This window comes from Lampetra planeri, chromosome 1, assembly GCF_965212315.1.
Source record: "Lampetra planeri chromosome 1, kcLamPlan1.2.h2, whole genome shotgun sequence".
In the NCBI taxonomy this organism is placed as follows: domain Eukaryota; kingdom Metazoa; phylum Chordata; class Hyperoartia; order Petromyzontiformes; family Petromyzontidae; genus Lampetra; species Lampetra planeri.
In genome coordinates, this window is record NC_136107.1 from 17,661,462 (window position 1) to 17,676,581 (window position 15,120).

Genomic DNA, 15,120 nt, shown 5'->3' on the forward strand with positions numbered 1-15,120 from the left:
TCATGAGAGATTCGTTCATGAGGCGATCCACATATACAAACACAGAGACAATTTTAACCGAGAAGATGGATTCAGGCTTAGCAATCATTGGAAGGACGTAATAAACCATTTCGATACACATTAGGGTGAGTTGAATAATACATAGTGGTTTACAGCAATACAGTATATAATTTAATGTTGGGTTTATCTATGGCAGTATATAGTACTGTATATGCTAAGAGAATAAAGTTTAGATGGAAGTATATTATATACTTCTTACGACGTAGAATTGTAATTTATTATTTGTTGTTAGCAACTCAGCTTATTGTAGAGTATAGTAAGTATCAGTTTATATTTTAGTTTTTTATGTAGTTTTTTACTTTGGTTTTCTACATGGTTGTTTGGTAAATGCAGCTACATATCATTAACATTCCTTTCGTTTATTAACGCTGTTCCTTGCGCCCCCCCGTGGTGCTGTTGATCCTGCATAATGCATGGGCATAATGGGACTTTGAAACCCCTCCGCCCACCTCCTACGCATTGCCCATTGGTATGCTAAATTCCTCTTCATATGCACATTCTTTTGTTAAGGCGCTCCTCCTCGCTACACCTATATAAGCTCCTAGCTTGATAATGTCTCATTCTTCGCCTGAGGACGGCTGCTTGCGTTGTGGCCGAAACGTCGTGAGAATTGTTTTATTATGTTTTATTTTTATTATTTTATTACTTCCCTTCTACGTGACTTTACCGAAAGAACCAAGAAGATTATTATCACTATGTACGCAAACATTAATTGATTCAGATAGCAATTAGCGTGGTTTCATCGATGGTCTCGGGTCTCCTATAGTGTGGACATGGGAGCAAAACGCATGTTAATTATTCCCGTGTCAAATGAGAAGGGCTGATTTGACACAGTTTCATAATAGCGGACAGTGAGCGGAAATGTAAAATAAAACCCTTTAAAGCTTCCAACATTATGCTATTCGCATAAATGTACTTGAATTCGAAGTGACTGAATAAGTGCATGATGGGAAAGCCAACGTCACCGTGTCGCAGTGAAGTACCCATTGGGCTGGGCGCTTCAAAAGCAAATAGCTCTGACAGCGTTGCATACCCAGCATGAATGTAGTGATACCGGCCATGGTGGTAATGATGGGGAGCGGTGGTGCAGCGGTTAGCGCGCTGCCCTGCGATAATTGTGATGTTGAATACTGGACGATGACAACGATGGTGGCAACAATGAACGACGCTGACAATCATAGCAACAGCGACTGACGATGATGACGACACAGTGACGATTAGATCATCAACAATTCAGATGACAACGGAAATTTGGCCACCTGTGTTTACGGAGATCACAATCACGACGACGACGACGACAATAACGACGAAGCTGATGAGAACGATAACGTCACTATCATTATGACATTGAGTCACTCTCGCGCACACTGTCCGGAGGTTGGCAACACATGTTTCCCGGCGTGTGTTGGGGCAGTGTGTGCATGCGGGGAGCGGTTGCGTCGTGGTTAGTGCAACTGCGATACGAACCCAGCAAGCCCGAGTTCGATTCCCACTCATGGCCAACAGTGACAAATTTATGAACCGAGCCTGAGCCTCGTCCCTAGGTCGTCGACTCAGCCTTAGAATGAGCACGCGGTGCGGTGTGCAAACACCACCGCTGGAGATACAAAGGCGGCCGAGCATGGTGGCGTTGGCCATCCACCCATCCCCATAGGTGCTCGCTAACAGCACTTGTTCGAACTTTCTGTTAAATGCTATAGCGGTCGTCAACTGCCTTGGACTATGTGTGTAGCGAGGGGGGAGCTTCCAGGGAGAGTTCGTAGCTATCTGAAGCGAGTTCAGATCCGTTTTGCTATCCTAGATGTAGATTTATGCTGCTGGCTGACCTATCGCCTCTCGCAGGATAAATACACGGCTAATGGCCTTATTTTTTGCCACATCCCACCACCCCCCTCCAAAGACCGTCGTAAATCAGGTGAGCAGGTTTTCGTTTTATTTTCCCACCGCCCCATTCAAGGGATGCATCTGCCCGGAGGCACACACACACACGCGCGTGCGCGCCATTTCCCACAACAGGCAGACACCACAGCTGAAAGAACCATTACAATTACGCAGCGTGCGTGCTCGTCTCTAGCAAAGATGCAGCCCTGCGATATTTTGCTCACGCCGCTGCTAGCGGAAGGGTATTCTCTAAAGGGAAGCCCGTCTGAAGAGTGTTTTTGGCCTACTCTTCCACGCTGGCCCAGACTAAACTAAACGTTTTTATTTGACCAGGTAAGGCCCACTGAGCTACATGCAAACTCCAAATATGCGGGCGTCAGGGTCGAGATCGAACGTACAACCCTCATGTATAGCAGGCAAGGTCGTTAACGTCTCGCACCCACGGCACCTCCTTCACAAGACGAGGCGTCTTGCGACTACCCACACAATGACCTACCGCTAGCAAGTCCAGCGTGCTGACCATTACACCACAAGCATCATCTCTACGACATAGTTCATACACACGCACTGCATATGCATTGTGGATACGTATTATGTGACCAAATCGATCTGAAAGCACACGGTCTCGTCATATCAGCTCATATATCACTCGCCTCCAATAATGATTGCAACTTGCAACAGTCTTGGCTCACTCTCGCAGAGAGAGAACGACTCAGAGGCGCGAGGAACAACGGACAAGCGGTAAGTCAGCCACACGGTGAGCCGGCGCCAAATTCCTTCCCAAGCTCTGCGGTCCTCAATATATATGTGTATATGTTGAACTTCTTTCGCACCATACGTAGCCAACCGTACTAATGGGAGGTACGGGGCAAGGTATTGTCGGCAAACTGATGACTGTTTACATGCGGGAGCCAATAGGAGCACACGGAGAAAGCCCTCGCATGCGAGGGGGCAACATTCCATCCCATATAGATGGAACAGGTGGAGTCCACATATTGCTGTACCACTTCCTCCTGGGGAACCACGCTATGGCACCTCGATGCCCACAAAGTAAGAACTTTACTCTATATGCACCGTAACGCCAGCGCTAACCACTGCGCCACCACTCCCACCGCAAACACACGTGCACACAGCCTACAGCAATCCGTCGCTGCGTTGTGTCAGGAGCAGGTGATGATCAGCAGGGCTTAAAGCGCAGGGTTCCTTCCACAGTATTCTGAGAAATAGGGCGCCTGCAGATGCTTGTATGTATGTTGAATTTTTTTCGTACCGTACGTAGCCAATCGTGCTAATCGGAGGTGCGTGGGAAGGACAACAGATGTGAGTGTGAGAGATTTTTAAAACGAACCTTCAAACATTAACCACAGTTAATCAAAGGCCGTCTAATTTTCAGACTTGTTATGACTTACTTTTATAAACAGGAACACTTAACCTTTTTGGAGGGAACATATAGGTTTATTTTAATTTTGCGGCACTAGCTTTTAAGCAAGAAGATGTAAACCAGTTTCAAAGAACGAATTCCGAGCTTTCTTAAATATATATTAGAGAGATTAAAAAAAAATCACTAACAAAACCACCCACTCGTGCGATATGCCTCGTATGTCCTATCTCGCAGTCGTTATAATGAATCACAGATCCATTTGCCCGCTTATGTCGTCCAGAACACCCTGAATGTGCCCGATCTCGTCAGACGTTAGAAGCTCGGTTGGCTTGGGCCAGCGACTGCCTGCGAATGCTGGATGCCGCGACTGCCTGCGAATGCTGGATGCTGTGAGGCTGGGGCTGGGAGATTGGCAGCAGATGGCAGTTCAGCAATGGATTCTTGAATCCGGTTGTACGGAGATTAGAGTGTTTCCCCCCCCACCCCATAATGCGACTCATATTTGTTTTCTCCGGTTTCCTCCCAAGCGAAGCCAAACACTCGTGAAAGGAAAATGGTCAAGTATTTTAGTGTAACTGGAACCATCCTGAAAAGGAGTCGTATGGGATGAAGATAATAAGCGCAGAGCGCTAACCACAGTGCCACCACTGCTCGCACTCCCTTTGGCATCGATCTAACAAGTGACCAAAATGACCATCTTGGCTTTACTGGGCAATGGTCCGTCCCCCACATGTGCCACCACGTGTTTATCCAGGTGGCTCTTAACAGCAGCAGCACCGGGAGTGATCTTTACGAGGGCCCTGGCGGAGGATGACAGATGTCAATTAAAATTCCCTCGTGCTAAAGCAGCGTTTATGGAGCGGCATTCAATTAAACCGTTGTATTTTCACAGAAAACAAGATCTGGAGGATCCACCTTGACCACAATGTTTATAGGCCAACAATTTGCCCTTGCAAAGACACACACCTGGCCCCAGTGGCTTTGATTTGGAATTTGTGTCTGGGGAAAGACACTCTCTGTAATCCGTCACGCTTGGTTCAAGAACTGTTACACTTTTAAATAAGCTGTCGCATTCTCTTATGAGAGCCGGGTTTCCTAAACTCCTGTTATCGCGAGGCACCACGCTACATCTTTACGCCTTTACCAATTTACTCTCCATTCAAATGCGAATTAATTCGTGCCACACTGCACCCGCCCAATGATTGTTAGCATACTTTCCACGTGACGCCCTAAGCAATTGACGCTGTCTGCTTTGATCGATCCGATTCAAATTAAGATTGAGATCTTAGTGTGGTGTGTGCGCTTGCACGTGACGCAGACGGCGTAAATTCATAGCGCGTCACGTGGAAAGTTTTTAACCATCATCGGGTGCGTGCAGCGTGGACAGCGTGCTGGAAAGACCTCGCGTGCTGGGTCGGACTGGAGTTTGGAAAACCCTCTATTACTTTGTTAAGTTCTGTCATTGTAAATTGTTCTGTTCCATCATTTGTAATGCGTATGCACACACCAACACAACTAATACGTACTGGGTTGTCATGGCACAGTAACTGATGTAACATTAAATGTACCTTCTAGAAGAGTCAGAAAGATAGAATGTGGCATACATCTTTCAATATACGGTAGTTTTTTTTCCCTAGAAAAATCCAAGCACCAAAACAATTCGAAAAATCACTGCCCACTGACTTATTAGTTTACTCACAAAGCAGTCTCAGCCTAAAGTTCTACATCGCTTTTACATATCGTGCTGAGCACTAAATAATATTAGATCCCATTACCAGTGAACCAAGTAATAAGCTGGGTTGGAGTCTGACGCTAAAGCCGATAGTAAGCCACCGATGCCGTGTGCAAGGGGGGCACTGCAAGCCACGCAGCATAAACGAAAGCAACGAAAATAAACGGTAGACTGCTGATGCAAGCCTCCGCACACGCATCACACAATGGGGATGACATAATGCGACGGACAAGACATTCCATCTCAATTACGGAGTATTAACAATTACTACGAAACCAGACCCTTAAGAATCCATTACGTCACGGGCGCGCACATTCCTGGCCAATGGTCTGAGGCGACGGGGCCAAGGCAAACACGCGTTTCCACACGCCGGTGAAGAGCACGTGTCAAGACGTCCATCATAGTTCCACCCTGCGCCATAAACCTTCGGTTTATTTGAACGTGTTAGCTCATAGCTCTCACTCTCGCTTGATCGATTTCTCTGGGACTTGGCTCAGCCTCTGAAAGATTTTTGAAGGAAATTCGTTTCAGTTTCTATTTTTTAGGGGAAGGGGGGCAAAACTTCTCAATAAAATCGTTTGCTACCCGACTGCATTAACAAAAATTCGTGCTGTCACCATCGTAGAATCTCATCCAGATTCGGAAGAACGCTGGCGACCAGCGTGGAACAAAGTGGACGTCCAGAATAAACACCTCATTCGAGACCCAAACATCAGAACATCAGCAGGCTGATGCGCACATCTCCTTCATGATTTTAAAATTAAAGGCATGACACAGTGGTGAGATTGTGGCCATACCACCACAACTATGGCCCATATCGTAAAGTCACTAAAGTCTGCGCTCTTTCAACCGGGGAATAGCAAAACTACACCAACTCTCTCTCCTGAAGCCCCTTCGTCCTGGCTAGCAGGCCTTTCCATTTGACATTTAGATCCTGAACCATATTGCTGCCAAAATAATACCTTGCGTGACGCCAAATCAGTTTTAAAAACCTTACAACGGATAAGCGTACGTTTTTGTATTTTCCACCCGAAACTTAACGTCCGGATATTGTTGCGCCAGATTTTGAATTATATATTTTTAAATAACAGAATGTGTTCATGGTTTTATTGTGTAATTTATTTAAGCACATTCACGAAATCGCTGTGAGTTGAATACGCTTCCTCAAATTCAATATCAAAGAATATATTAACGAACTTTTGTTGAGCACTGTAGAATGCACAGGAGAGCATTATAGAATTTAAAGTAATGTACAAAAAAGATGAATTGCGGTGGTGAATTCTTCTTCATCTAGCGGTGGTAAGAGTCTGGGTAGTTAAGTACATAATTCAATCTCGATTTTGTATTTTCACGAAAAAAGTTCAGCCCATTGGCCATTATCCTTCTAGACCCATATTTTACATAACACACAAATGCAATACATTGTATATGTTAAACTATTTTGCATATAATATGCACACATTTCGCACGCATGCACTGCACTTTATAGTACAGTAAATTCATAGAGCATTGCATATATTATGCAAGGATACACGGCCTCGCTGTATTTGGCCACATTGCTGTTGTGTTTATTGCAATTTGTACACACAGGCTGAATGCAAACACTCATCACAAGCCAGCCAATAATGGAGCCTTCCACACTCCCTCATTAATTACAATAGAATTCGTCCCTTCTGTCTGTCGACTAAAAGATGAAGACCCTCCCCACGCCATCTCGGTCGAAATGGGTTGTTTGATCATACTTCACCACGCTGGTCGATGTGGATTGGTGAAGAGTAGGCGAGGTAATGGAGGTAGGGGAGTTGGTGATCGCTGTAGGCAGGGAATCACACTCAAGTCGCCTTGTCCGGAGCCCACCCATCTATTAGCTGTAGTATATGTAGATATAAAAACACAATGTAAATTTTAAAAACTCTACAACTTTAAATAAAATAATAATGAAAACAACTCAATTAAATCACGACGTTTCACAGTAATTTTGCTGTGGCAGTTCCACCTGATGACGGAGGCTTGTGTTGCCTCCGAAACGTCGTGATTTAATTTACTTGTTTTCATTTTTATTTTATTTTATTTTCACCTACGTGACTTTACCGAAAGAACCAAAGAGTATGGATCCTTGCAGTCACGAAAACTTAAAATCTAGAATCTTTACACCATTCAGTGCGCTGAATAAATGGACTATGGCTTGTGCCGTGTCGGGTTGCGATGTGGCTTGACGATTGTGTTTAAAACGACTCGGAAAGTGAGAAAAAAAACGCCCCAGGTATTTCACCCGAGTGTTAAATGCTTTGGACACGTGTCCGCCGAGCCTCGCTAACGCACAGCCACGTGCACGCGCCCGCCCGCCCGTGTTGTTCGATCGAGTGGAGCGGTGGTGCAGTGGTTAGCGCACTGGCATCTGGGTTCGATTCCCGGCAATGGATAATATCACAATCGGGACACCCCCCCCGCCACCACATCTAAGTCGACGCAGCCTAAATTGAGTAGTTGGAGCTGTGTAATCATAATAGAAAAATACATAATAATTCGTTATTTATTCAAGTCATCGGACTCTTTTTCAGGAGGTTCCAACATTTTTTTTCTTTTAAAATGCTTTCAGACAATTAATGATGAGTGTTTATTATGACTATTGTTACACATTTGGAAGGACACAGGAGCACTCGGAGACAACCCCACATATGGAAACAGATGGAGGTTAGTCGCCTTGCCGGACTGCCTTCTCCTTGCGAGCCGCGGAGTGACACCTCGACGACTATGGGGAAGGAATTGCACAATATTTGTCTGCTCCACCAACCCCTCGGTGCATCAACGGTGCTGGATCACGGGAGTGCATAGCCACCAGACTTACCATCTACACTTCGGGAGCGAAGATGCATGGTCGTGCATAAGCACCAACCTTTTGTACCACTCTGAACTTAACAGGTGCTCACTGACGGGCTATGTACGGGTTGTACGCTCTTTTTCTGTGGCTATCATATGAAGGAAAGGATTGGTGGATCACGTATGGATATGTTGCCTGCGAGATGATGGCAAGGGGATGGCATCAATATCGTCTGAGTCTGTGAACCCATCTGCGCGGCAGTTGAATCAATGGGAAAGTACCGCGATTCTCCACCCCGCCTCTGTTCTGAGTACAGCCGTATGAATAGCACCGTCAGTCGATCGACAGATCGCGTGCGGTGGGGTCAAATGTGGATACTCCCACCTCTCTCTTCCTCGACGTATTTTTGCTTTTGTTTACACAGTTGCTGAGCGCAGAGATAAAGGCCCATGGCGTCAAACGGCCAGCAACACACATCACTATCGAGGATGCAATTGGTAAAAGCGAATACTCTTGACGAAATACCCTCAAGGGGGGCTCTCGAGACCTCCCCCGAGTGGAGGGGGCCCTTCCGATAGCGGTGGCTAGAGGCAAACATAACTTGTAGGGTCAGCGCCTTTATCTCCTGATAAAAAAATCCGTGGTGAGACTCCGCAAGGCTTTCTCGTTTTAAAACAAAAAAACACACACACACACAAACGTCACAGTTGCACACCAGATATTTCACTTTGTCGGTATCGCTCTAGCGCTCCTAATTTATGTGTGTGGCCAATGACAACGACTCGTGTGACAACCAGTTGAAATGAGTGAGATTATTCAAACATTTCACTATAATTGGCCACATGAAAAAAATTGGTGCGATGTCCTTGCTAGCTACCACCTGACGGTCACTTACCCCGCACCTCCGATTAGCACGGTTGGCTGTGTACCGTGCTAAAGAAGTTCAACGTACGGACTGCATCGCGCGCTTTCACATGCGCCTCGGCGGCCGTCTGGAACGCTCTTCCTTCCGATATTAGGAAGCCACTGGAGCTAGGCACTTTTAAATCTCTACTGAAAACTAATTTAGTCATAACATTTTTAGGTGTTTAGTTCGTTGTCCTTCCCCCCGGCACCTCTGATTAGCACTTTGGGGCTATGTACGCGTGCGAAAGAAGTTCAACATATACACATACACGCGGCTCTGGTGGTACCGCGTTCTGCTCTGGTCCGTGCACTCTGCACGCCCATTTCAGAGGCATGAGCTCCATTTAAGAGCACCTCGTAGTGCGCGTGAAGTAATGACCACCACGTGGCCTCCACGCTGCCATCATCACAGTTTTATTAAAGGTCGGGGGTGGAAGGGGGGGTCAGCGCAGGTTACGACTAAGCGCCGCGGCGGCGGTGAGCCCAGGTAAGAGGCGAGGTTCCCTGCTGGCGGAGTTATGCAAAGGCTCGGCTCGCTCATCCCTCGGCGGCACAGAGGTGGGGCAGTCTCTCACCCGCTCGCATGACGGCTCTCGCATGGCAACAGAGATCACAGCCAAAAGCACGCGCAGCCGCCACAGCCAAATCTACACAGCCATAGTTGGCAAAGCTACGGTTATCAGCAGTATCGGCAGCAGTAGCTGCTGCTACGATACTTCACCACCAAAATTAACACCATCGTTGCGACCTCCACCGTGATCAAAGACAAAGACCCCCTCCAGTGGCGATGTTTACACACCGCACCAGGTACTCATTTGAGGCTGAGTCGACCTAGAGGAGGCCCATGACCAGTTGAGTTAAACACCACTGGTGGTGGCCATAAGCGGGACTCGAACTCGGGTCGCCCGTGTTCGTAGCGCAGCGTGCTAACTATTGCACCACCGCTCCTCATAGACGTTAGCACACATGTACACACGTGCACAAAATCCCGATCTTAATTTTACATCAGTGGTCGCCACGTCACCACGGGTGATATCGATGCGCGTGCATGGTGGAGTTATGTCATTTTGTTGGAATTGAGAAGACTGGAAAACATGCACTCTGTGAAGGGCCAGTGCGCGAAACGTCGCCCATTATATTGTTTCTTTTAAGGCCACGGCGTCGTTGACGAAGGCGGAAGGTTATTTTTTTCATGGTGTTGTTAATAGTGCCTGTGCATCACTGCTAACGTAGCATCACCAAATACACCGTTTAAACGTGGAAAGAGTGGTAAACGTTGGAAGTCGCTGTTACTGGAGTGTGGTAAACCGCGCCTTATATGCTGCACTGAAAGGATGAATCTTACGAAGTTGAAAATCACGTCTCTGTACAACGTTTTGGGAAGATCCGAAAACAACCCGTTTCCTATCAGTCCTATCAGTCCTATCATTTCGTCAATTGCGCCATGTTCCCGTCTCTTCCTCGATCGTGACTCCGTGTTGCATGTATGCCTACGTTGAACTTCTCTCACAACGTAGTAGCCAACGGTGCTCATCGGAGGTGCGGGTGAAGGACCACAAACTAAACACACAAAAGCAGTTCAAAATATTTTTTTTTTATCTATAAAATGAATTTTCAATATGGATACGTTTACCGCATCGCCCGCGTTATAACAGACGAACATGTTTTCCCTCCATTTGCAATCCGCAGAGCGCGGTATTCGGCGACGAATTGTCGATGCATTCCTCGAGCAGTGGATCGATCACGGCTGACGGCGATGAGGACAACGATGGGTGTGACTCACGCACACAAGTAAAATTAAAACGCGCTGACATTGCTGTTCTGTGGTTTGAAGGGAGTGGGCCAGGCGCGTGTTGCGTCTGAATGCGCCGCTTGCGGCTGAGAGCAGGTGTCTGGTTAATGTACCGCGTGGATTTTATTGCGCAAGAACCTTTTTTTTGCGTGTTCCTCGGGACCTCCTTCCTAGCGCCTGCCAGCCCCGTGGACCTTCGCGTAATTAATACAGAAACTAACGGGTCGCTCCCTAGCTTAACCACTCATCCCTACCGAAGTTGCCACTTCAATAGCTTTCAAGCAGAACCCGGTGGGCAAAGTGTTGTTGTTTTCCATGAGACCACTTGCCGGCACCACCCGAGGTGGCATAGCTTAAGCGGTTATAATGTCGCTATGCGGCCAATAACAGTCAAATAAATACGTGATAAGCCATTTGAAATGAGTACATGTTTATCAAATAAATCTCTGTAATTACCCATTTAAATAAATCGATGCGACAGCACCAACTAAAGTGTTGGTGCTTTAGGTGCCACTCAATTCTGCTCTGATCCATGAGCTAACTGGAGATGCTGAACAGCGAACACTGCCGATGCCCCCTCCCCCGCCATTTCCCCCAAGCCCACATTCCCCCCTTACCCCACCCCACCCCTTCCTCTAACCTCGGACCCAAAACCTCATTCTTCACGGTGGAACCAGAAGCTTTTGAGAGGACATCAAAGGCATTCGCCTCGTGTCGACACCGTGACCCCCTTCCTCCGCGCAGGTCACGTCCGTGGCCTCTTCACAAATCAAGGACTCGGTTCGCCACCAGACTTGGGGTTAAGGGTTGCCACCTGCCCGAATTCACGCGCCGCGGTCTGGAGTCGAACTTAGTGTGCGTCACCATCACCCCACCCGCCGCGCTTCAATAAATCCTGCCGTAAGGCATCTGTTTGAAAGGCTCACGGCCCGTTGGACTCAAACAGTTGTTTTACATAGACGTAGTAATACTGCGGTTTATTCCGTAATCTCGTCAGCTCTGTTCTTGAACACTGACTTAAATCGTGCCGCATGTCTGGACATGCATGGTCTTCTGCAGGACAGACTCAAGACGTTTTTCCAGTAGCGGCCCTGCGCTGGGATGTTTGGCCAATTGCCTCTTTTTTTTGTTTTAATAAGGAGCGGTTTGGCTTCTCGTGGGAGAGACGACCGGAGTAGCAGGAGAAAACTCACCTCGCATCCGAGAGGGACGGGACTGAAATACTCGCTCGTATAAGACCAGCAATACTCGTGGACGTCCACACGCCAATTAACACACAATCTTGATTTGAAGCTTTCGTGACTGCAGGAATCCATACTCTTTGGTTCTTTCGGTAAAGTCACGGAGTTAGAAATAAAATAAAATGAAACAAATCACGACGTTTCGATTGCAACACAAGCAATCGCCATCAGAAGGCCTTCTTTAGCAGTTGTTTATTGCTGCGGTTATCCCACCTGCGATCGAAACGTTGTGATTTGTTTTATTTTATTTCTAACTACGTGACTTTACCGAAAGAACCAAAGAGTATGAATTAACACACATTTATTCGATTGTCTGTTTGTCTAGTACGAATGCGTTTATTGTTTCACTCAAATGTAACAAAAATATGTCTGTTAAGTCATTTTTTTACAATCGATTCGCCACCAGACGTGTACTCAAATTCTAAATGATGTGGCATGGCTCTCCAACACACCGGTGTGCTGTACTAGTGACTAATTGGCACGTTCTGTTTACGTGACAACCCTTACTAGTTGGCTGTGTCGGGTGGTGACGGGTTTAACGACACATTTATATATTTACGCGGTCTAACCCAACAAACCTCTGTTATGCACAAAATAAGATACCGACTCCAACAGAAACGCATTACACCACATGCATACAGATCACTCTAAATGTGCCCGATCTCATTGTATCTCCAAAGCCAAGCAGACTTGAGCCTGGGTTAATACACGGGATGGGTGACAACCAGGGCTTGCCAGGTGTTGTAGGCGCAGGGGCTGCTAGACGTGGCCGGGGGATGTCAATGATGAGTGTCACCTCCACGTGTGTGCAGTGGAGTTTCTCCGGCCTCCTCTTCAATAAAATTGACCAAACATCCCAAAGTAGCGGGACCCTCCTAAAAAAAGACAAGGTGTCTCGGAAAGGCCTTCCTGGCTAAATAAATGACTTTACGATTACAATGTTGGTTAATCTTTGTCCCACGTATGCTCGGAAAACCAATACGAATCACGTGCACGTGTTTGACACGTGCTCATTGGGAGAGCTGTCATTGGAGAGCTGAGTAGAGTTCAAAGTAACGCACGAACAAACATCCTTGTTATTTTATTTCAACCTATCTACGTGACGTTATCGAAAGACCCAAAGAATACGAATTCCTGCAGTCACGAAAGCTTTAAGTCAAGACCAAGCATCCTTGTGAAAGACCCAACGCAGAAGATCTTTTGGGTTTGATCTTCCACGAAACTCATGGTCCACCCGAAATCGTATCCGCACAAACCATGGCAGATGCGGAAACCTGATGCACAAATGGAAGATAAATAAAATAAAAACTTTCCAGTGTGCGACTGTGGTCATCCAGAAGAGGCCGTATAACGTAAGACGACGCAATGCCCCGATACATAAATGCACCGGAGACATCACAGCGATGAAAACACTCCGCTGCTGCTGCTGACGCGGATGTCTGGGATTGACCACCAGAATGTGAAATTGTCATCGTTGCTCTGCCACCTACATCAGCAGCCCTGCGAAAGGAGAAAATCGGGAGAACCTAAGGCCGCCGTCATATCGGTGGCGGTGGTGAAACGGTGGCACAGCGAACTTTGCGATTTGAGTTCGATTCCCGGCCATAGCTCACACCAGTAGCAAGTGACATCTGAACCCGTTCTGGTCTCCCTCCCTCCTACTGTTTGTTGTTCTAACGTTCTGACCCTAACCCTGCTGGAAATCTGTGAAAAAGAGCTTCATGGCTCGTCGGATTTCTCGAGGATGAATAAATATTCTGATATTTCACCATCGCCGCGCTGACCAGCGTGGTGAAGTATGTTCAATCAACCTCCATGACTGACACAACGTGCACCGAGAAGGCCTTCATACAGCAGTGGATTGACAAAGGGGCTGTCAACGAATCGTCAGTCGGGTGGCAGTCGCCGTTGCCTCGTGCGTTTATCCCCAATGAAGTAATTCACGGGTAATTTTATTTGGCGCTCGGGTTCCTGGTGATATGAGCTGGGGAGAGATGGCGGAGTGAGGTGGGGATGGGAGGGGAATTGGGATGGGTGGGGTGTGAGATGGGGGGGGGGAGTTGCTATGGGGGGGGGGAGGTGGTCGGTGAAATTGTGGGAGAGCGAGAAAAGAGAGCTGTGGTTAAAGAGCCCCCCACCCCATAACCCCGATCAGCTGCCCACGGGAGATCGGATTTCGCCCGCCCGCCCGCTCCGCTCTGCTCTATCGTTTCACCGTCAGCGCCTCCGTGTCAAGCGCGTCGGATTTTCCACGCGAGTTGCATTTACAGAAACGACAAATCATCCTGACGGATGCATTCATCATCTACCGCAGTCGGTCATGACCGTCTTATATATGTGTGTAGTATTGTGTATAGACTGTTGGGGCAAGTGCTGTTGGCGAGCACCTGCGAGAGCCCAAAGGGCACACGGCCGCCTTTGTCTCCCCATTACTGATATTTACACACGGCATCAGGTATCCATTTAAGGCTGGGTCGACCTAGAGGAGTGTGGTGCAGTCAGCACCACAATCACACACAAACTCACCACACGCTCGTGCACTCTTATACACTCACCTTGATACACACACACAGAGATCCTCAAAATAATCGACACTGGTGTTGGCCGCGCGCTAGTCATTACCCCCCCCGCACACACACAAAGATCGCCCGTATAGCTTTAACAGACTGTTGGGGCAAGTGCTGTTAGTGAGCACCTATGAAGGCCGGCACGGTACACGAGGGGATGAATGGCCAACACTACGCCCGGTCGCCTTTGTCTCCCTAGTGGCGATGTTTACACACCGCAGCAGGTACTCATTTGAGGCTGAGTCGACCTAGGGGAGGCCGAGGACAGGTACAAATAATCGTCACTGGTGTTGAACGAGAATGGAACTCGTAGCGCAGCGCACTAACCATTACACCACTGCTCCCACAAACACAATCACACAACAACAATCGCCATTCGACATTAAGTGGCGGTGACGTCACCACGACGCTTGTGCCAGGCTATGTGCACGTTGAGGCCACGATAAGTGTCGAACGCCCGCAGGTAGGAGGTCACGGGGCAGACCCAGATGCCACGGGTCGACTGAGAGGACTGGCCGATGCACCACCTGTGCCCCCTACTGTGTCAACTTGCTGTGCTTTAGCCGCCCGGCGCTCCGCTCGTTGTTGTGAGCGTTGCTCCTCCGCCATCCGTTGTTTTTGGAGGGCGACTGCCTCCAACTGCCGAGCAGCGTACTTCACGAGCCTCCTCCACAGAGACCGATCTTGACACCGCTGGTCCCAGTCATCGGCAAGTCCACTCAGCTCCACATCCTCTTGT